We start from the raw sequence: 22,848 nt of genomic DNA, 5'->3' as shown, positions 1-22,848 counted from the left end.
GGGCAGAAAGGTGAACCGTCAAGGATGGTTACAACCGTTTGAACCAATCATTTTCCTTATTCCACCGTAAGAATAGGGAATTAAATTTCCATGTTTGGAAAGAGGGGTAGCCACATCAATTCTTGTGACCGTTGTGGTTGAAGGCTTGTCGTCTGACAATTGTGGAATAAAAGAAAAAGACGGCTGAGGCGGTGAGTGTCTCGTGCGTGATGCGAGTAGGCGAGAGGAATGATTGTTCATACTTCCCTATGTACTTAGACACAAATTTATTCAAAAGGGGACTAAAATAGGAGATGTGAGAAAATGAAATTGAAATTGAACTAAATTGCGAAAATTAAAAAAATTAAAAACAATGGAAACATAAAATTTATTTACCCCCGACTTGTGATTTGTCATGGATTGGTTAGGCGATGGGTGATGCCCACAGTTCCGGGGGGTTCATGGGCCAAATAAGGCATCAGGAGTTGTCCATTAACTTTGAATGTATCACCTTTGGTGTTCTGAATTTCTATCGCCCCGTGAGGGAATACGCAGTGAATGGTGAATGTGTCATACCATCGTGAGTGAAGTTTACCAGGGAACAGGCGCAGGCGTGAGTTGTATAGTAGCACAGGATCACCTTTTTTAAAATACTTGGCCTGAATACGCTGATCATGCCACTGTTTGGTCCTTTCCTTGTACTTGATCGCATTTTCGTAAGCGAATAGTCTGAATTCATCCATTTCATTCAACTGAGCACACCTGTTTAGCTTAAAATCCTGATCATCAAAATTTAGAAATGTTAGTGCCCAATATGCTCTATGTTCTAACTCAACAGGGAGGTGGCATGCTTTTCCGAACAGAAGCCGGAAAGGGGACATCCCTATGGGTGTTTTATAAGCTGTTCGGTAAGCCCATAGTGCATTATCGAGTTTTAGAGACCAGTCCTTTCGTGAAGAATTGACTGTTTTCTCTAAAATTCACTTCAGCTCCCTGTTGGATAATTCCACCTGTCCACTCGTTTGGGGGTGGTATGGTGTGTTTATGCGATGCGTGACACCGTATTTCTGAAGTAGTTTCTCAAATAATTGGTTACAGAAATGAGTACCTTGATCACTTATAACAGCCCTTGGTACTCCAAATCTGGTAAACAATTGTTTCAAAAAAATTATCACTACCTTAGCATCATTCGAGGGATACGCGCATGCTTCTACCCATTTACTCACATAGTCCACAACGACTAGGATATACTGATTTCCAAAAGAGATGGGAAATGGTCCCATGAAGTCGATGCCCCATACGTCAAAAAACTCACAAACAACAATGTTGTTTAGGGGCATGGCGTTTCGAGCAGAGATGTTGCCTGTTCGTTGACAATCATCGCATCGTTTAATGAACTGTTGCGCATCCTTGTATATGGTGGGCCAGAAGAAACCTGCTTGAAAAACCTTTACAGCTGTTCGGTGTGCCCTAGTTCTTAGGCATTGGTTCATGTATATTGTATTATGCTTTTTGATTATTCTTGCATAGATACACTATTTGTGTTACATTAATAAAGGCATTAATCTAGTTCATTTATATCTTGTGCTATAATATGAATAGAGAATCCATTGATTGATAATCGTAAAACCATATCCCAAGTCTATTCTATCATGGGAATGATTAGGACCACAGACTTGTATATTCGACGACTGTATGGTAGTAATTGATACTAGCCATAGCACTTGATAAGTCAGTTGTGAATATGGGTACATGTTGTATACATGTGACTGGATCGATCCGCCCGAGAAAACTACATGGTGGTTGTGTCATTAGTTTTCTTAAGTAGGTCTCTAACTATCTTCAGACCAGATTTCATTATAATATCAATGTGGGATCCGGTTCATTTTGACATACGCCCAACAGGTCTGTAACAGGATGCCAAATACGGGTATGATTGGGTGAACAGGTGAACACATTGGCATTGATAGTGAAGTGATGGAATTACCACTCACGTAATAGTGAGATGATATCACAGGCCACTTGATAAGTGAGATTGATAAGTGTGTGGCCACACCCTGATAAGTAGTTTACGTATCTGATTCATCAATCTACTTAAGATCAAGAAATATCATAAACATCAGAGAGGATGACAGCCGCCATGCCTCTAGTTTATAATATCGATATCAAATGGTAAAAGAAGTTAAGAGATAACTACAGGGTCTCTGCATCTTTAGACTGCTGAAACTCTGTCTTAGTTAGGGGCAGTAATGGTTTGCTAGAACCCACTTACTGTCTGTGAGCTATAAGCCCACTGCTAGCTAAGGACAGTCCCATAGGATCGTGCACATCGAACATCTGAGTTAGAACTTATAGAACGGTATATTGGAGAGATAGAATTAATTAATTGATTGACAGTAAAATGTCAAGGTAATTAATTGGTGGTTAATTAATTGATTAATTGATACTTTGTATCAAGGTAATTGATTAATGGTCTTAAGTGTTGAGTATTCAATTGATTAATTAGTTTGCGGGATGTAATTAATTAATTTGTAAATTAATGAAATTGCATTCGGTGAATAATTAATTAGATTAATACGTCAATTTATTAATTAGTGTTATTCATTTAATTAGGGTAATTAAATTTAATCTAATCATAATTAATTGCATAGAATAAATATTATTGGTATTTATTTATGTAATTGGATTAGGATTGGATTAGTTTTGTAATTAACCAATTAACCCTAAACTAATTAGGTTTAGAAATACACTATATATATAAATTAAAACACTTCAAAACCTAATCTAACTACTATTGTATTCGGCCACAACAAATTGAAAAGGTGGAATACTAAATATATTCGGCCACCACCACTCAAATCAAGATAGTGGAATTTGGCATAATTACACAATCTCTCCCGTTGTTCTTCCGTTCTTCGGCTAGCACCGGTTCTGGCTCAATAGATGTTCGTGCACCTGACTACGGAGATCTTACTATCTTGTGGATTCTTCAGCCGTCTCTAGAAGAGACAGTCCGGGTATGTTTATATCCTTAAACGGATCGAAAGGTTTTATTCAATCAATGGTTAACGGACAAAGATCAAACTAAAGGGATTAGAAATAAATTTTAAACCGCAATTCCGATGCGCTACAGTTGATTAACTGGCTTTAATCCCTAACAGTGGTATCAGAGCCATGGTTTAGTCCGTTTTGATTGATTGAAAAATTAATATGATTTGTTTTTATTATTTTTCCAAATCAAGTTTTGAAATTTCCTATTAATTCCTCGTGTAGAAATTGTTCTAGGAAGTTTTCTATTTATTATTTCTGTCTGTATTTTGTATTATGTGGTTCTGAAATTAATTTTAAAATAATTTAAAATTAAATAAATAAATAAAAATACAGCAGCAATTTTATTGCACAGTGATGAAAAAAAATAGTTTCGGACACGGAATAGCAGTTGCGGGACTGCTGTCCGCGAACAGCAGCCCCGCGGCTGCTGTTGGGCGGACAGCAGCACTAATGCTGTCCGCCAGACAGCAGCCACGGGGCTGCTGTATGCGGACAGCAGCCCCATCGATGTCCCGGGTCCGTTAAAAATTCAGAATTTGTTTAATTTTGGATTTGAGGGGACTGATTTTAATCTTTAAATTTTTCACGGGTAATTTTAATAAAATCAGGGCCCTAATACCGTTTAATTTATTAAACGTGTTTTGAATGAAAATTAATTGGTATTAAAACGTTTTTGATTGGCATGCATATTTAATTTTAATCGAATTGATAATTTGTGTAAAATTGAATATGGTTAATTTGTGAAATTGGCCCAATAGACCGTGACACCGGTTTAAATTGGGAGGGCTAAATTTTAGATATGTGACGACCCTAAAATTCAGTGGGAGCAAAATTTTAATTTTGCACACAAATGGATGTTAACCGTTTGGGCCTTTATGGGCCTTAGTCACATATGGTAAAATTGGCGATTTCACCCTAAGTAACTCGGCTTAACTTTATTAGATGATTTTGGAATGCCATGATCATGCATTATATTTATATGTCTTAATGTGCAGCAATGTGTTATAGAGTTCTATGGACCCTAAATTAAAGTCGGTTTGTAATTTAATTTATTTTGGGAAATATGGCATGCGTGTCATTCTTTCATTAATGTAATTTTAGAATAGGTTCTATTCATAAATTGTAATTGGTCGTGAAGAAGCCCAGATGGTCCAAGCCCATAGTGGGAACCCAATGAGACTTGAAGCAAGCCCGTGAAGATTAGATAGTATATCTAGTTTCACTAGGATGTATTATAAGGCCCATAGAGTCTCTATGTTTATTTTGATTATACAATTGCTTAGTATAACATGAAATATAAGTAGCAACGATCACCAGATCATCACCCGTGATAATTATATGTTAAAGTCGTATCACTTAATTAATCCGGATAATGAAATATTGAGTCGCTTAAAAGTGCTTTCCAGATTCACACCTCTTCCTCCCAGGTAGTGCTACAGTGTATGACGTGCCCTAGCAGGTATGCTGTAGTAATTAGTGGGCCGTCGAGGGTTAGGATACTTCGGTATGGCTAACGTGTGTATAGTGGTTGGACTCAACGTGGGTAGCATTAGCTCAGAGCGGGCCCTAAGCACAGATGGGCTAAGTGTCACAAAGCCCATCAAACCAAGAGTCCTTGTGGAGGATTGGATAGTCTATCCTACCAAATCGTCAATGGTCGACGGCGGAGCCCTAGCTCGGTTGATTATTGATGGATTGTGGATCTTGGTCAAGACAGCCAAATAAATATCACCAATAACAAATTAAAATGGATTATTAATTTGATCTTTGGCTTAAGCCTTTTATTCTAACTCTAATGTAATTTTTCCACGTAGATAAAAAATCACCAAGTTACATAAAAGAAATAATGAATGCAACAAGCAACAACTCACTCAGACCACTCCTGGAAAAGGAAAAACTTTCAGGGACTGATTTCCTTGACTGTTCTATGGACTTGCAAAAGGTTTGTAGACACGAGTGGAAGGAATCTGTACTGACTGCTACCTTACCAGCCAACAAAGGGAACATGCCTAAGGGAAAGGCCAAGTCCAAGTCCAAGGCGAACGCCCAAAAGGCCAAGTCAAAGACAAGGAAGGCGGCAGCTCCTAAAGGTAGGTTGGCCTTGGCAGATGATATCTGTCATGAGTGTAATGAGAAGGGACATTGGAAGAACACGTGTCCAAAGCTAAGGGAGAAACAGAAGGCTAAAGCTTCTGGTTCTGACATTTATATTGTTGAGATAAATCTGGCTATTTCTACATCTTGGGTTTTAGACACTGGATGTGGTACTCACATTTGTTCAAATGTGCAGGGACTGAGAAATAGGAGGTTGTTAGGATCTGGTGAAGTGGATCTTCGAGTCGGCAATGGTGCTCGTGTAGAGGCCTTGGAGATCGGAGATTACACTTTAGAGATGCCTACTGGTTTAGTTTTAGAACTTAGAGATTGTTGTTTTGTACCTGCAATGCGCAGGAATATTATCTCAGTTTCTATGTTGGATATTTCCGGTTTTAATTTTAATATTGGACGTGGCAGGATTTCTATACATCGTGGCAATATTGTTTATGGAACCGCATTTCTAGAAAATGGTTTGTATATCCTTGATCTAAAACGTAGTGAATCAATCTATAACATAAACGCTAAAAGGATTAAGACTAATGAACTAAATCCTACATATATCTGGCATTGTCGTCTTGGCCACATAAATGAGAAACGCATAACTAGGCTTTACTCTAGTGGAGCGCTAGGGTCATTCGACATGCAGTCTTATGACACGTGTGAATCTTGTTTAAGAGGGAAGATGATAAAGGCACCTTTCACCAAAACTGGTGTAAGGGCTACAGAGCTATTGAAGCTGATACACTCAGATGTATGCGGTCCAATGAGCACTAGTGCTAGATCTGGTTTTCTGTACTTTGTTACCTTCACAGATGACTATACCCGATACGGGTATGTGTATCTGATGAAACATAAATCTGAAACTCTTCTGAGATTCAAAGATTTTAAAAATGAAGTAGAAAATCAACTTGGCAAGAAAGTAAAAGAGCTCCGGTCTGATAGAGGGGGTGAATACTTGAGCCAAGAGTTTGTCTCATTCTTGAGAGACTGTGGGATTGTATCCCAACTCACTCCTCCTGGTACGCCCTAATGGAATGGAGTGTCAGAAAGGAGGAACAAGACCCTGCTTGACATGGTCCGCTCAATGATGAGTCAAGCTTCTCTCCCTATCTCCTTTTGGGGATTTGCTTTGGAAACTGCTGCTCATATAATTAATAATACACCGAGCAAGGTAGTTGAAGGAACACCATATGAATTATGGATGGGCCGAAAGCCCAACGTTTCCTTCATGAAGATTTGGGGCTGTGATGCACATGTCAAGAAATTGATGAGTGGCAAACTAGAGTCCAAATCTGTCAAATGCTAGTTCGTGGGTTACCCTAAGGAAACTAAGGGTTATTACTTCTACAACCCAGCCGAGAATAAAACATTCGTGGCTAGGTTTGTAGTCTTTTTGGAAAAGGAATTCCTCTCCAAAGTAGACAGTGGGAGCAATATTGATCTTGCTGAGATTCAAGACTCACTGACTCCTGCAGCAGATGCTGAGGATGCTCAGGTAACTGATTTAGGTCCTCAAGAAATTGAGGAGGCTGAACCAGTTACACAGGAACCTAGAAGGTCTGATAGGACACGTCATCAGCCCGAGAGGTACGGCTTTGTCGTGACTGATGATGGGGACATAATGGTCGATGACCAGGATGAGCCCAAGACCTATCAAGAGGCTATTGAAAGCCCACAATCAGATCAATGGCATAAAGCTATGGAGGCTGAAATGCAGTCTATGCGTGATAACCAAGTGTGGAACTTGGTGGATCCACCTCCGGGTGTTAAAATGATTGGCTGCAAGTGGTGTTTCAAATTAAAAGCTGATAACACCTTCAAGGGGCGACTGGTGGCAAAAGGTTATAGACAAATCCAAGGAATTGACTATGATGAAACCTTTTCACCAGTTGCTATGTTCAAATCCATTAGGATAGTACTAGCTATAGCTACATGGTATAACTATGAGATATGGCAGATGGATGTTAAAACCGCTTTCCTGAATGGGAAGTTACTGGAGGATGTCTACATGACACAACCAGAGGATTTTATCGATCCGAAGTATCCTAACCGAGTATGTAAGCTTCAAAGATCCATTTATGGATTGAAGCAAGCATCTAGGTCTTGGAATCAGAGATTCAATGAAGCCATAACTGAATATGGTTTCGTGCAGAATCCTGATGAACCTTGTGTGTATATGAAATTCAGTGGGAGCATATCCACTTTCCTGATATTGTATGTCGATGACATACTGCTCATTGGAGGCGATATACCAACACTGCAAGGAGTGAAGCAGTGGTTGAGTAAATGCTTCGCAATGAAAGACTTAGGAGAAGCCGAAACGATCTTAGGGATCAGGATCTACAAAGATAGATCCAACAGACTTCTAGGCTTGAGTCAGGCAACGTACATAGACAAAGTTCTTAGAAGATTCAGCATGGACCAGGCTAAGAAAGGATTCATGCCTATGCGCCATGGGTTGAAACTTGGTAAGAAAGATTGTCCTCAGACAAAGCAGGATAGAGAGAATATGGAAAAGGTCCCATATGCGTCAGCTATAGGATCTATCATGTACTCTATGTTATGTACAGGCCAGATGTTGCATTTTCACTTAGCATGACTAGCCGGTACCAGTCAGATCCCGGCGAGGAGCACTGGAAGGCAGTTAAGGCTATCCTAAAGTACCTTAAGCGTACCAAGGATCTTTTTTTAGTTTTTGGTGGGCAAGAGGAGCTGGCAGTATCAGGTTACACTGATGCAAGTTTTGAGACTGATGAGGACCAGAAACAATCACAGTCTGGTTATATTTTTCTCCTGAATGGCGGTGCCATTAGTTGGAGATCCTCAAAGCAGCCTACCATTGCCGATTCTACAACGGAAGCTGAGTACATAGCTGCATGCGACGCTACAAAGGAAGCAGTTTGGATCAAGAAGTTCATAACTGACTTAGGTGTAGTTCCTACTATCCTAGGTGCAGTTGATGTTTTCTGTGATAACAACAGTGCCATAGCACAAGCACTGGAGCCCCGATCACACAAGAGATCCAAACATGTACTTAGAAAGTTTCACCTCATCCGGGAGATCCAGGCGAGAGGTGACATTACATTACAGAGAGTTGACACCGAGAACAATGTCGCAGATCCGTTTACCAAGGCACTTGCACAGCGCCTACATGATGGTCATACCAGATCTATAGGGATTAGGGCAATGGTTCATGTATATTGTATTATGCTTTTTGATTATTCTTGCATAGATACACTATTTGTGTTACATTAATAAAGGCATTAATCTAGTTCATTTATATCTTGTGCTATAATATGAATAGAGAATCCATTGATTGATAATCGTAAAACCATATCCCAAGTCTATTCTATCATGGGAATGATTAGGACCACAGACTTGTATATTCGACGACTGTATGGTAGTAATTAATACTACCCATAGCACTTGATAAGTCAGTTGTGAATATGGGTACATGTTGTATACATGTGACTGGATCGATCCGCCCGAGAAAACTACATGGTGGTTGTGTCATTAGTTTTCTTAAGTAGGTCTCTAACTATCTTCAGACCAGATTTCATTATAATATCAATGTGGGATCCGGTTCATTTTGACATACGCCCAACAGGTCTGTAACAGGATGCCAAATACGGGTATGATTGGGTGAACAGGTGAACACATTGGCATTGATAGTGAAGTGATGGAATTACCACTCACGTAATAGTGAGATGATATCACAGGCCACTTGATAAGTGAGATTGATAAGTGTGTGGCCACACCCTGATAAGTAGTTTACTTATCTGATTCATCAATCTACTTAAGATCAAGAAATATCATAAACATCAGAGAGGATGACAGCCGCCATGCCTCTAGTTTATAATATCGATATCAAATGGTAAAAGAAGTTAAGAGATAACTACAGGGTCTCTGCATCTTTAGACTGCTGAAACTCTGTCTTAGTTAGGGGCAGTAATGGTTTGCTAGAACCCACTTACTGTCTGTGAGCTATAAGCCCACTGCTAGCTAAGGACAGTCCCATAGGATCGTGCACATCGAACATCTGAGTTAGAACTTATAGAACGGTATATTGGAGAGATAGAATTAATTAATTGATTGACAGTAAAATGTCAAGGTAATTAATTGGTGGTTAATTAATTGATTAATTGATACTTTGTATCAAGGTAATTGATTAATGGTCTTAAGTGTTGAGTATTCAATTGATTAATTAGTTTGCGGGATGTAATTAATTAATTTGTAAATTAATGAAATTGCATTCGGTGAATAATTAATTAGATTAATACGTCAATTTATTAATTAGTGTTATTCATTTAATTGGGGTAATTAAATTTAATCTAATCATAATTAATTGCATAGAATAAATATTATTGGTATTTATTTATGTAATTGGATTAGGATTGGATTAGTTTTGTAATTAACCAATTAACCCTAAACTAATTAGGTTTAGAAATACACTATATATATAAATTAAAACACTTCAAAACCTAATCTAACTACTATTGTATTCGGCCACAACAAATTGAAAAGGTGGAATACTAAATATATTCGGCCACCACCACTCAAATCAAGATAGTGGAATTTGGCATAATTACACAATCTCTCCCGTTGTTCTTCCGTTCTTCGGCTAGCACCGGTTCTGGCTCAATAGCTGTTCATGCACCTGACTACGGAGATCTTACTATCTTGTGGATTCTTCAGCCGTCTCTAGAAGAGACAGTCCGGGTATGTTTATATCCTTAAACGGATCGAAAAGTTTTATTCAATCAATGGTTAACGGACAAAGATCAAACTAAAGGGATTAGAAATAAATTTTAAACCGCAATTCCGCTGCGCTACAGTTGATTAACTGGCTTTAATCCCTAACACCGCCACCATGTGATTGTTCTGGTGGGGATGAGCTCATTTTTGTCATTTTTAATCACGGTGGTTCCTCCCTTCTTAGGAACAACTTGGACAGGACTGGTCCACATACTATCGGAAATGGAGTAAATGATTCATGCTTCGATGAGTTTGATCACTTCTGCTTTCACAACATCTTTCATGTGTGGATTCAGTCGTCTTTGCGGTTGCACAGTTGGTCGGTGATCCTCCTCCATTAAAATTTTGTGCATGCAGATGGACGGGCTGATTCCTTTTATATCTTCGATTTTCCATGCTAAAGCTGTCTTATGCCTCTTTAGGATGGTAAGCAGCTGTTCCTTCTGGTCTTTTGTCAATGTTGCCGAAATGATTACTGGTCTACTGTTTGGTGGGTCTAGAAATGAGTATTCCAGGTGGTCAGGCAGCTGTTTCACTTCGGGACATCTCTCCTCACTCCCCTTTTCGGTATCTATGTTAGGAAGATTATCATGTTCTTCATTGTTAGGGCCTTCGTTATTACTCACTTCTTGGTCTAGATCAAACAGTTGGTCCTCTTTTTGACATTTTTCCTTATCAACTTGCTCTTGCAAGAACAAATCATTATCTTGTGTATCGAGAAAGTAACATGAATCATCGAAAATTGAAGCGTAACGAACTGCTTCATGCATCTTAAATACTATTTCTTCATTATTGATTTTGAGGACGAGCTGCCCTTTGTGCACATCAATGATAGCCCTGCCTGTGGCTAGAAAAGGTCATCCCAAGATTATGGAAACTTCCAAATCTTCCGCAATATCCATTATAACAAAGTCGACAGGCAATATGAAATTCCCGACTTTAACCAAAACGTCTTCAATGATACCCTTAGGGTATCGAATTGATCGGTCCGCTAATTGGACCGTGACATTTGTTGGTTTTGGTTCTCCTAATCCTAATTTCATATAGATTGAGTATGGCATAAGATTAATGCTGGCTCCTAGATCACATAAAGCATTCTGAATAGTAAGTGTTCCAATTGAACAAGGTATAGAAAAACTCCCTGGATCTTTGAGCTTCTTTGGAATTTGCTGTTTGGCTTGTAAGATTGATGAGCTGTCCCTATTCAGTTGCACCATGGCTACACTCTCTAGTTTCTTTTTGTTGGTCAGCAGATCCTTCAAGAATTTGACATACATGGGCATTTTAGACAAGGCTTCGATGAATGGAATGATGATGTGCAGTTTTGTCAATTGTTCTAGAAAGCTCTTATGCCTCTTCTCGTAATTCTGTTGCTTCAGTCGTTCTGGGTATGGAACCCTTGGTTGGTAACAAGGCGTGCCTGGTTCATCTTTAATCACCTGTTTTTCTTTCTTATGTTGAGGCGCAGGTGGTTGATCATTGAATTTTTCTTCATCTCCCTTATTTGTAAGAGATTTTTCACCACTGTTCCTTAATTCTTTACCTCCTCTTAGTATGATGGCGTTGACTTCTTATTTTGGGTTAGTCACAGTGTTGCTTGGGAGAGCGCCTTTTTCCTTAGAGGATATGGCTGTGGCAAATTGCTGAATTTGAGTCTCGAGATTCTTTATGGAGGATTGTGTCTGCTTCATGAACTGCATCATCATGGTCTCTAGATCAGGCTTTCCTTCTTGTTGAACATTTGATTGGCGCTGATACTGTTGGTTAGATGAGCTACCTTGTTGTGGTTGGTATGCTGGTCGTGGATGCTCTTGTCTATAGGATTGCTGCATTGTTGGTTGCCTCGGATTATCTTGCCAAGAGAAGTTAGGATGGCTTCTCCATCCTGGGTTATAGGTGTTTGAATAAGGATTCGGTGGTTGGCGGGCAATAAAATCACACTGTTCCTGCATTGATGCTCCTGGTTTGGTTCCTGGACAATCTATTGGTCGATGAGGTCCACTGCAGAAGTCACAACCATTGGGCGATAGAATTTCCATCGGAGCAGAGGGTTGTGTGTTGATTGCTGAGACGTTCATCTTCCCCATTGTTTTGACCAGTTGTTCCATTTGTGAAGATAACTTGCTGATTGCCTCACTGTTTGCAGTATTCGTGACTCTCTTTCCATCAGCTCTCACTGAATGCCAGTTGTAACTGGTGTTGACCACTCTCTCTATTAGCTCATACAATGATTGAGGTTCCAGTTCCTCGGGGTTCCCATTGGCAACTGATTCAATTTGTATTTTGTATGCGTTGGTCACTCCGTTATAGAAGTTTTGCACTTGCATCCATATGGGTATGCCATGATTTGGCACTCTCCTCAACAGATCTTTGTATCTTTCCCATGCTTCAGATAAGGATTCATCCTCTTTTTGAAAAAAAATGAGAAACTTCATTCCTCAACTTGATCGCTTGTCTGGGCCGAAAATATTTCATTAAGAACATGGTAGCCATATCCTCCCAAGTCGTGATAGATCCTGGTTGTAAATTCTTCAACCAATTCCTCGCCTTATCCTTCAAGGAAAAAGGGAACAGTTTAAGTCGGATAACCTCATCACTATCATTTCTGTGGGTACGAAATGTGTTGCACATGGTGACGAAGTCTTGGACGTAAGCATTTGGATCTTCATTTGGGTATCCTCTGAACTGCACAACTGTTTGTAGCATCTGAACCATTGATGCTTTTACTTCGAACATTCGATTGCCTTCTTCTGGTAAGATGATGCACGAAGAATGGCCCTCGGTAGATGGCCTGGAGTAATCCTTCATTCGCAGTCTCTTATTACCATTATTGTTGTTTTCATTTTCACCATGACCCTCCTCATGGTTCTCATTCTATCTCTCGTCGTTTGGCATTTCGACCTCACGATCCATTCTGATGCATCTAGCTTGCCTAAGTATTCTTCTCCTTCTTCTGTACGTTCTCTCTATTTCCACATCTATAGGAAGGATAGGAACAGCTGCTCTTCGCATACAAAACTAGAAACTGAAAAACCAAAGACTAGAAAAACAAATGGTTAACAGGTAACAAAATAAGCATACGTATTCTTCAAAACTTAAGTTTAAACAATCCCCGGCAACGGCGCCAAAAACTTGGTGTGTAGAATAGGGACGCTAGCAAGTATACTAGGTCGTCTATAGTATTTGGTAAGACCAAGTGTCGTATTCCATAGGGATTGTTCTCTAGTGAGAAGAATAAGTTACCTTAAATGTTAGATATTTAATTAGGGTGAATAATGTGTGATATTTTAGCATAACAGAAATAAACAGAAAGTAAGACGAATGAATTCAAGATAAATAAGCACAGATCTAGCCATACGCCTAACGAACAACTGTGCCTAGCTTTTACCGCTGAATGTTGTAGATTTATATTCATGAGTTGGGTCTCTCTCTCTATGGTCACTAAGGTCCGGTGTCCCATTTCCAAAGATACTAAGTGAGTAATATTAACCAAGTATCCTTGTGCTAACATACAAACAAGCATTAAGCATCAGAGAGCATTCATAAAGAAACCCCAATATGTGGTAGTTTTCGTATCTGTCCACTACAACATATGCCGATTAGTTGTTTCCGTTACGTCGGAGCACTGTCGTGTCATCCTCGGCAACTTTCAAATAGACTCGATCTCAATCTATTCTTTAAGCATGCTAATAAAACTCAATCATGGATAAAAAAATACTTCATTCATTGATAAGAGATACTTACAGTCGCCGTCTAAATGGCTGGCTAGGCCTGCAGAAGAACTACTCACTCATTGTCATGAGTGAACAGCTTGTTCCTCCCAAAAACATCATTCTAACGGAAAATAAAAACAGAATATAAAAACTAATGGTGGCGGTAATGCCGAGATACTTATCATAATAACATCCCCCCTATTTATACTCCCATTACATCAACCCTAATTACAAGGGCAAAAAGTTACAAAAAGGTAAAAGTAAGGACAAGTAAACAATCCTCCTACACTTGGAGCAAGATGGAAAGCTGTCTTGCTTTCCACGTTTTTTTTCTTCTTTTTCTCTCTCCTGTAACTTGCTCGACCCGCGCGTTTATCCGTTTTCCTTCCAAATGACCCGTTAATGTTGTTGTTTAAGTTGTTTTGTTCTACTGAGAGGCTGTTCGTGAAGATTCCTGCTTTAACTGTAATTTCTGGCCGTTTCTTCCGTTTCTGGTTGAAAACTAGGACTTTGAAGCTCTATTCCATGAATGATTGTCTTCATAAATTTGCTCTTTTTACTCGTATCATCTGCCCTAGCACTACAGATTGCTGCTACTGATGATGCACATTTCTTTGTGCAAAATAGGAAAGCTGTTGAGGTACCACCAGTCAGCACGACACCTCCAACCAACAATCCTCCAAATGTTATAAATCTGTCAACAAAGAACAAAGGTAAGGCAAATGAGAAGGACCAAACTCTTACAGAAGGAGATCTTACTCCAGAGGAGGCTATAGCTTTGAAGAAAATGCTCAACTTGAGTAAAGCCAAGCTTCCTAATGCCTTTATATGCAACTCTTCTGGGCCACCACCAAAATCTCCCACACCACGACCTCTTGAGCCAGCAAGCACTCCATCTTTTGAGCCTAAAAATGCTGAGCCCCGCAAACGCTTTAAAAAAAGCTCTAAGGTTCAATTCAATCTTGTGAAGGACACCTCTTTTGATTAAGATGATGAGCTTGATCTTTCCGTAATAGGCATTCCTTTCCCAGCCATCCCTTCTGAGGATGATCCAGATATTGAGCTAGTAAAGGAAAATCAAGCCTTTGTTCCTGACTCAAGGGAATAAGCCGACTCTATACCCAACTTGGGCCAAGATATTGAGCTGTTGGGGTTTAGTGTCCTATAGACAATTGTTCTAGGATAAACTCAATATAAATGAAGTGTTCTTTATATCATTTGTTTTAATGAGATATGGTTTCATAACTGTATAAAGGCAATCCCTTTTAAAGAACTAAATAAAGTCTAATAAAAGGAAATCCATAAGTTTGTTTAAAGTGATTATAAAGTGTTCATACAAGCATGAAGTGAGACGAAACTTTATAATAAACTAATAAACTTAAAACCACCCCAAGTCAAGTAATATGTTTAGGATTGACATATCACTATTGAGACTTGCATGTAACAATGTCTTCTGTCCCGATAGAAAGCTGATCTCACAAGCTTCATATATACAGATATCTGGACAGTTACGTGGATCCAATGAAAAGGAGTTCATTAAGATTGGGGGCCCGAATTGAGATAACAGGATGGGTAGATTCATCCTTGTCACCTGTTCATCTCATTGGTATTAATAGGTATAAGTAATCCTCAGACTCAAAGGAATGTTAATTGGTCATTCTGGATTACGGAATGTGATACTTTGATCCTGTTGTAACACGATCCTTAACAGAGATGACTCTGGGGTGTGAACGGCAGACGTTGGGTATCACAGGAAGTAATTGCAGGATAATTATACATTGGATTCAGCATTTATCACTCCCGATAAATGGGAGATACATCCATGGATCGCTTGTGGAAGACTCGACTTTAAATCCTTGCAAGGTGATAGCTTAAGACTTGAAATACAGATTTCACTTAACCTATTTAATTAGAGTTGACTCGGCCTGTACAAGTAAACCGAACATCTCGCTATATGTGACTTGACATTATCCATAGTCATAAGATTCAGTTCAAGGATGTAGCTGATAAAGGATTGAATTATACCGCAACTAATACAGAAAGGTCAACGACAGAATCAACCTGTCTTCTTATAGCTCTGGGGGAATGTTTCGGATTTGCTAATCACATTTCGCGTACTCATTCCGTTATGTAAAGATTAAATATAATTTTGTGAAAATTAATTTAATAGTTACATACGGCTAGAAGCAATAAGAACCTAATGGGTCACAAATAAGACTTGGAGCACAAAAGAGAAACAAATGTTAATTAATTGATGGAAGCCCAACTGAGCCCAATAGGGCCCAGTAACTAAGGGGGGCGAAATTTATGTATTAAATACATAAATAATTAATTTGATTTTATCAATCCTAATTAGATTAGGATTATGAATTAAATTAATAAAAGGATAATTAAATTAGGAGTTTTAATGAGATTAAAATTACTCCTATTATTATCCAATAAGGTTATTATTATTATCTTTATATTTAGATATATTAATAGATAATAATTAAGAATTCTATTCCGAATTAAATTCTTATTAAGTAACCTAATTCTATCTAACTAGGGTTTAGATACAAGAGAATATAAATACCCCCCTCATTGTGATTTTCGAAATACACATACATTCCAGGAGAGAGAATTTTCGACCCCCTAGCCGAGGACGAGATATTCACCGCTTCCTACCGATTCAATTGATTTTCATCTCTTTCTTTTATTCCTTGATCTTGTGTTGATTTGTTAGAGGCAATCTATTCTTGATTGCTTTTCATACGGTTGATATCTAACTTGATTTGGGTTGTGTTTTGTCTTGTGCTTGGGAACTCGGAGTAAGAGTTGTGGGCACTTCGATTGCAACGGTAGATAGATCTTCATTAAGGTATTTCCTTCTATCCCTCTTTATATGAAATAACGATTAACGGATCTTAGGTTAATGGAAAAAGGTTAAAATTTTTATATTTCCGCTGCTATACGTTAGCCTTTAATTCCATCATGAGCTTCCAGCCTCTGCTCAAACCACCTCCAGTAATATTGAGCAAGCCTCAAAGGATTCAATTGTTGATCCTTCCACTCATGCTTCTAGTTTGGATGCCACTCTTACATCTAACCTTAGTCCACCTCACACTCCTTAAACTTCCCCATCCAAACAGCCAGAATAGGCTAAGGCACATGCCTTTGAGACTTCCACACAAAACGTTCAACAACAGTTTTCTTCTCTTTCCTTCTTAAATGCTACAACTGAAGGAAAGAAGATACTAGAAGCTGACTATGCCCTCATGGCTGACATGGCTAAGTCTCACGCTTCTGCATTTACTACTGTTGCTCCCTCTACTGAGCTAAATCCTCTTAGCGAGACTCTGCAACTGCTAAATGAGATATCCAATATCAAAAAACTTCTCAACATAGTTGCTGCTTTAGTCTCTCAGCAAGGCTACCACACCTTTGCTGATCGGATGGCTACACTACAACTCATGATGATTCAGCATATGGATCTACTTGAAGCAAAAATCTGAGCTATACCCACCAATGTGGCTTCTGTTGAAGATATCTCTGAACGCATATCTTCTCAATTCCAGCAGATGAATACTGAGCTAATCAAGATCTAACAACAACTTGGATCAGCACCAACTTCTACTGTTGATCAACTTACTGAATCCATACGACTTTTGAATATAAATAGAAGTGTTATGGAGATATTCGAAAACAAGACCTCTACTATATACAAACAGCATGCTGATACTTTCAAGCATGTCCAAACCCTTGCCAATCAAAATAGAATTCTGGACCATGCACTCCCGAGCATTCACTAGAAGTAAAATGATGCTCTTGCCGACTGTATAGTTTGGGGCTCCAAAGCCTTTCAATTCCTCATTAGTAACATGTGCAACTCTGGTGCTATTCCTTTGAAATCTGCTCGTGCTGGTCCTGCAATCTTCAACGGTCTGAATCAAAGCTCTCAAAAGCTTTAGACCAATACTAAAAAGCTAAAATCTAGAAGCGTTGATGGACATGGCCATCCTTTGGGTTCCTTCCACATCACTGATGATGGCAAAAAGGGGAGAAAACCTCTGAGGCTGAACAAAAAATAAAACAAGAAAAGGCCACAACCTCTGGTGGATAAGCTTCAGTAGTAACATCTCACCAACAACATCCATCCAAAATTAGAAAGTCTAATGTAGTTCAATTGAACCTTAAACCACCTAAGTAGATAGGATAGGAACTTGTATGCTTACCTTTCCTCTGTGCTTATAGACTATTAAGTCTTATCTATTGTATGCTAAGTGTTTATATATACTATCTTATCTTTTCTAATATTGCTTCAAATTGATTATGTGCTTCTGATATATAATGCCTTCCACACTTATAATCTATCAACTTTATTCAACCACCACTTAAACAAAATAAAATCAAAGGACACTGAGTACTAAAACGCAGATGCTCTGATACATAAATGATACTAAGGATGTTACAACTTGACTCTGATATCCTATCAATGTAAACTTAACTCCGTAATTTTTATCACAAGGATCATATCTCATTATCATTATGACAATTTATTCCCTTGATATATTTCATTCTGATATACCATGCTTTTGACTCTGAACTTAATTTTACTGTTGAACTTATAACGTCTAACATCTTTCAATCTTAAGTAAAATCTTTTAAGTAGCTCAACCCTTACGGGGGAGAATCCAAAAGCAAAGCAAGCCCAGCTATTATGGCGAAGATTAATTCTATTGTTCTTAACCTCTGAATTTTTTCCAACATCAAAATAAGGGAGTTTGTTGAAACACAATTTCCACACTAATTTTGATTATGAGAAAAATATCAAAAGAAATTAATAATCCCATACTTAGTAAAACATTAAAATTAAATGTTGATTTATTTGGACTAATGAGTTTGTTAAGTGTAATTAAGAAAGAAATAATCAAAGGCCTTAAGAATGGATCAAAGGCCCAAATATCAACTTCAGCCCAATAGCTGGAAGGATCCAGAAGCTGAAAGTCATGCCTAAATGAAGACTGGTTTCAGAAGATAGAGGATCAAGGCATTAGAGACAAGATCAAATTTTGACTCTGAACCACTAACAATGTATCACCAAATAAGGAAAGAAGCAGAAGCTCCAAATGGCTTGTCCCCTGGTCAACTTAGAACCTTTGCCTTATTTTGTTAGACAGACAGATTGCCTCTGTCAAGACTCAGAAGCGTGGCATCTCAAAGACATAATGGAAAAGAGAAGAACAACTATTGGCTAAGTACACTTAGAACTTTTGGCTTGTTGAAGATCAAGTTTGGAAGAAGCAAATGACAGGCCTTTTATAGTGACACTTGAAGCCATCAGTCATTTCAAATTTCGAAATAATCGTTGGAGGGAAACGGCTCTGCTGTCCCTTTCGTCCTCAGCGCTAAGTGCCGCGGCCAATAAGAACAAAGTCTTCTTTGTCATTGATCAGTTTTTCAGTTGCTTTACTCAGTAAGCGTCAGATTGTCTCTCCATTTTAGACAAAGATTCCTGGGCAGCACAGCGATAACTTCTCTGTTGCATCTGAAACTTTCCTCAATTGGATAGCATTTGTCCGCAAGTTAGCAAGTCAACTTTCACATTGTCTACTTGTCCTTCGAACTCAGCAGCTTTGTTGTGAAGGAGTTGACCATTCTTCTAGATCCTTCTTCCTGCTAGGCTGAGTGGATCAAAAGGCTTTGATCCATTTGACTTTCTTCTTGGCTTTGTTTGGGCCTTGACTTGGCTTATTAGACTTGGGCTTTGTCTTTAATATCTTTTTGCACTTATAATTTAATTACTCCAAAAACACTCAACAAACACATTAGTGATAATAAATCAAAGCATTTAAATTTAATGTGTTAGAAATGTATCTTAGGGATTTAATTATAATTTTAAATAGATTTGTCAAATCAAAATCAGTGTGGAAATGTGTTTTAACAGCAGATACATGAGCACAGACGTCAAAGAGGGTTAACTAAAATTTGATGGGAATAGCATTCATCGAGGGCTGTTGTGGCTTTGCTTAGGAGGTCATTGTGCTCGGATGTTTCTTCTGAGGTACAAATTGAAACAAAGTCAGATTTAGATATCAACAGCACGTTATGAAATTTTTTACTAGTTAATTCATTCTCTAGAACAGTAAGCTCTTGTCAGCAGTTGATAGTAATGTTTGAATGTATTGTTTGATCCGTAGATAGATTTGTGTTTGTGTGGCTACTGATTTCGATGAATACGGTGCTGATTCAAGGATGAGGAGGTGCAACATAATGTTTAAATTGTCACTTCAAGTCGATGCTCATTGAAGGGAGCGAGTTAGGCATCCAACAAAGCGATTATAATAGAGGAGTGGTAACTCTTCCAACAAAACAAGCATCAAATGAGATATTAATTAAAGGATTATATGTTGTTTTGAAAGCATAAAAGGATGATGTCCATCTTCTTGCATGTATAATGTACTAGCTTTTTAACGTTTCTATCTTGTCATCATGCACCTGTAACTGTTGTACGGACTCTGTGAATGTATTATTTTATTTTTTTGGGAAAACGGAAATTGAGAATATTAATGGTTTTATTCATTATTCTCATAATAGCATTGAAAAATGTCATACAACCAACTGAACAAAATTTTTAAGCTAATAGTTAAAAGCTCAATTTATATTAATATCTTGCGTTGTTTTGGCATTTACTTCCCACGCCTATCCGCTCAAGTCTAGCCTCATCCTCCTGATGTTAATGAGCTTTTGAAACTCGTTGATAAGCTTTATAACCAAAAGTCTCGGTTGAAAATAGAGCTTCTTGAGTTTAAGCTGTTGAAAGAGAGTGTCTCCATAGTTCTACTTGGCAATCAAATTTCGACGAAAAATGCAGAATTACATATGGAATTGAGAAGATTAAGTGTTTGGAGAGTGATAATCAGAGATTGGGAAATGAACCGAGTGAAGCTAAGATTAAGTTTGATGAAGAGAAAGATGAGAGTGAAAGAAAAGGTAAGGCAATGGAGGATGAGATTGTTGAGTTGCAGAAAACGTGGTCGTGTAGAGAGAGTGAAGACCTTTCTTCTTCTTCTTCACAGAGATTTCATGGATTAATTGGAAGCTTGAATGAAATCTAATCTGATTAGGAATCTGAAAAGCGGTACATTTTTACTCCATTTTCAAGTTCCTAATCAGATTAGATTTCGTTGAAACTACCCTTAATCCATGAAATCTCTAAAAAGAAGAAGAAGATAGGTCTTCACTCTCTCTGTACGATAATGTTTTCTTCAACTCAACAATCTCAGCCTCCATTGTCTTAACTTTCCTTTCACTATCCTCTTTTTCTTCATCAAACTTCATCTTAGTTTCAGTCAGCTCACTTCTCAGCCTCTGATTATCCCTCTCCAAACAGTGAATTTGCTTTAATGCCATTCCTAGTTTTGCATTTTTCATCGAAATCTGATTCTACAGAGGAACTGTGGAGACGCTCTCTTTCAATAGCTTAAACTCGAGAAACTCTGTTTTCAACCGAGATTCTTGGTGGCTGAGCTTTTCAACGAGTTTCAACAGGGAGGACGAGGCTAGACTTGGCGATTTAGGAGGTGTTTCTGTTTTGGAATTTCCATATGACTTCTAAAAGCCCATTGCTGCCCCTCACCTTGTTATTAGTGTAAAATGAGGTTATTTTAGGGTTTAATCTTGATTTAATATTGTAAAATTATTTAGTTACTATGGTTTTTAAGTATTATACTAATTCATTCATGTATTATTAAAAATAATTATTATCCTTTTGTTTCTTCCAAACTCTTTAATCCCTTCATTATATAATTATATTTCCATCTAAAATGATCGCCCTAAGCTAGCAAAAAAAAATATCAGTTTAGGAAAATTAAATAAATCATTAATTTTAATATATTTTAAAAACTAAGGTTTATAAATTAGAAGTTTAGCATATACTTTTTAAAGTTAGAATTTATGAATTGAGGTCTAGAATGTTTCAACTAGGATATAAAAAACATACTTTATTTATTATATAAAAAATGATATATTAAGAATTAATTTTTGTAATATAATTTTATTATAGTTTTATAACTAATTATGATTTTCGCGTGAAGTTTTATTTACTGCAATTTCAGATGCGGATCTAACAATTTCTGCTCTTTCTAATTACCTCCGTTCCAGTTTTATTATTATTATTATTATTATTATTGTAAACCCAGCAAACCGAGGAAAAATCAAAACACTATTCTCTAACCGATGAAGGTCGTTCCACTTTCTTCCTTCTCTTTTCAACAACAAATTGATTAACTCCATGAATCAAAGAGATTAAAAAAAATAGCAAAACCCTTTCAACAATGGCTCATGAGAGAAAATTAAAAACAAGGAATTTTTTTTTTACCAAAATCCAAATAAAATATGCAGAAGTGGCATATTAAAAGCAAGAATGAAAGAAAATCGTCATTTGAGGGGTAAGAAATCTAGTTTTGAGAATTAGAAGAGACATTGGTTAATGTACTCCAAATTCCAAAGTTCAAACCCATATATGAATTCTAAAATACTCATATTATACTTAAACTTTAGTGAAGAAGATTGTTCTCCTTTTTTCTTCTTTGTGTGTTTTGCGTAGTTACTTTATTCATATATATAGGGGAAAGAGAGAGATTTAGGTAGGGTTTTATTGAGTAAATTAGGAATTTTAATTTGCATTAATTATAATTATAAAATTGTAAACATAGGAAGGTTAATTTGCATTGATTATAATTATAATTTTGAAATTTAGGTAGGTTTTTTTTAGTAAATTAGGAAGATTAATTTGCATTGATTATAATTATAAAAATATTAAATATATTTTCCTTTAACAATTATCTTTCAAAAGGAAAGAATCCACTAGTTTACTAATTTAAACAAAATTTAAGATCTTTTAAGTTTTTATTTATTAAAAAAAAGAAACAATAATACTCAACAAAATAGATGAGTATAAAATTTAAATGGAAAACAATCGAAAATTAAAATTTAAGATCGTTTAAGTTTTTATTTATTAAAAAAAAATATTCAACAAAATAGATGAGTATAAAATTTAAATGGAAAACAATGGACAATTAAATTTTTTCATTTATATATCTATACTAGAAGGATATCTTACTTCACTTTTGTAAAAAAGTTAACTTTACTTATTTAATAAATCTAAATTATTTATGAAATAATAAATTTCATTTAAATAAAATAAAATTACCAATTCGTTCATCAATAAAAAAAATATAAAAAAATTAAAATAGAAAATAATATATTTTCAATG

General features: G+C 37.2%; 1 non-coding gene across 1 annotated transcript; it reads left to right on the top strand.

Moving 5' to 3' along the window:
- The first annotated feature begins 12,219 nt into the window (after window positions 1-12,219).
- LOC136234411 (small nucleolar RNA R71) lies at window positions 12,220-12,327 on the top strand. The gene has a single exon (XR_010691295.1). It is a non-coding gene; the product is annotated as a small nucleolar RNA R71 (small nucleolar RNA).
- The last annotated feature ends 10,521 nt before the right edge of the window (window positions 12,328-22,848 follow it).

This window comes from Euphorbia lathyris, chromosome 6 (genome assembly GCF_963576675.1).
Source record: "Euphorbia lathyris chromosome 6, ddEupLath1.1, whole genome shotgun sequence".
Classification (NCBI taxonomy): Eukaryota; Viridiplantae; Streptophyta; class Magnoliopsida; order Malpighiales; family Euphorbiaceae; genus Euphorbia; species Euphorbia lathyris.
This window is presented reverse-complemented; position numbering and strand designations above follow the sequence as displayed.